A 2,019-nucleotide genomic window follows, 5' to 3' on the forward strand; every position below is an offset into this window, starting at 1 on the left:
ATTCACGCAAGTATACGCGATCGCAAGTAATATAGAATTATTTCTAGTTCGTTCCAACAGAGACTGGTTAGATTTAATTTGTGATTTATGCGCATATGCAACAATGATATGGTTATTATTCAATGCAAAGACGAATAACAATTTGGGTTTTGATTATACTACGATTAACTATTGAGAATTATACTGGAGAACATAAACTAAGAGATTAAAGATATGTGAATAATATATGACACACACATGGGATTCTAACTTCATTAAATACTTCATTCAATAGCTTTATTGATATTAACCTTAGCATGTAATGGTGATGACACTAATCAGACAACACGAAACTGCTAAACGCCAACTTTCGTTGCACGAATAACATACTGCCAGACATCCACAAAAGAGATAGAAGCTGAACAGACACCAATTATATTGAGACCCTATATGTATATAGAATTTGACAACATAATGGTTTAATGCACAAGTTATCAATCATGATTACATAGGGCAAGTAAGATGGTTAAAATTATCTACGAATCATGCATAACAATGACACATGAACCTATGCTAGCATGGCAAGTTCTAAATCCTTAAATTCACTGTCGCTTCATTAAGAATTAACACGCTATCTTATAAGTTTACGATGCTAATAAGATGAATAAGCACAACCAAGACTAGGTTATCATACAATCACCACACACCAAAGAATCGAAACAAATTAACTAAATAAATCTGCTAGAACTCCACGATAACGATTAGCCCATAACCGGACTCATCATCAACGTGAGATCCGATGAAAGTATGGTATAATAAATGTAGTCTTTATAAAACAAATAATAAACCAAGCACGAAACGAGAGTATAGGTTCACGAATAAGAAAACTAGCATCCAAAGTTACAACTTAGAACAAAGAATCACAAGTATAAACTAGGTCTTCTTCGCCTTCGTTGAATTGTGCTAAACGGTCTTCTTACGCCTTCTACTTGTGCTCTGGTACGTCTCCTTATGAAGAATGACCTTTATTTATATATATAGCAGCCCATTCATAGTAAAAATCCTCCAATCAAAAGCCCAATAGAATGAGAATTTAAATTTCCCGACCCGGCGCGGCCGCGCACTTGATTAGCACGGGCACGCTGTGTCTCTGTACTTTGGGCGCGGCCGCGCTGGCCTTCTGGAGAAAATTCCTTTTTTTTCTTTTCTTGCTGTAATGAGTTGGTCTTTACGAGCTTTATTCCTTGGACACCATCCTAACACCATACTCACATCAAATCAATACTAATTTACCTAAATTCCGGGTTAATGCCTGAAATGCAAAAACACTAGAAAACACATTAAAACACCAACTTGAGTACAAATACACCAATTCAAAGCTTAATGGAGTGTTATAAAGTGTCATAAATGTCACTCAACAGTTATTAGGCGCAATAACATATATATGCTTCTTAAAATTTGTGCATTATTAACTAGAATTACGCATAATATGTGCCACTAATAATTTCATCCAATTAAAACATGCCATGTGTATTATTGTCTTACTGTCTTAGACTGATACCATCAGTACCTGATAAACTATTCACATTCATATTATACACACAATATACACAAACTGCTCATCTTCATCTCTCTCTCTCACTGCAAATTTTTCGAACCCAGGTTTTTCATCTTAAAACCCTAGTTTTTAAATGGCAACTATTGATTCCATCTCCACTTTTTCTATTGTTAAGTGTGTGTTTAATCACAAGACTTTCCCTGCTGCAAACTTTAAAGCCCCTTTGCATCAAACTGGAATTCCTGATGATTTCACAATGATTCAAGACTTTTTAGCCCAAAGTGATATTGGGTATTGCTCTCACTACTCCATCTAGAATCTGGTTTAAACAGGTTATGCGGATTTGGGAGAATTCAACTATCGATGTTGAAAAAGGGGTCATTATGTTCACTTACAAAAATAAGGAATATGAGATTAATGCAAATGTAGTTGAGGAAGCTCTTAAATTGCCTGCATTAAATGGCAGGACAACTGTTGTAACT

The sequence above is a fragment of the Apium graveolens genome, chromosome 5 (genome assembly GCF_009905375.1).
Source record: "Apium graveolens cultivar Ventura chromosome 5, ASM990537v1, whole genome shotgun sequence".
In the NCBI taxonomy this organism is placed as follows: Eukaryota; Viridiplantae; Streptophyta; class Magnoliopsida; order Apiales; family Apiaceae; genus Apium; species Apium graveolens.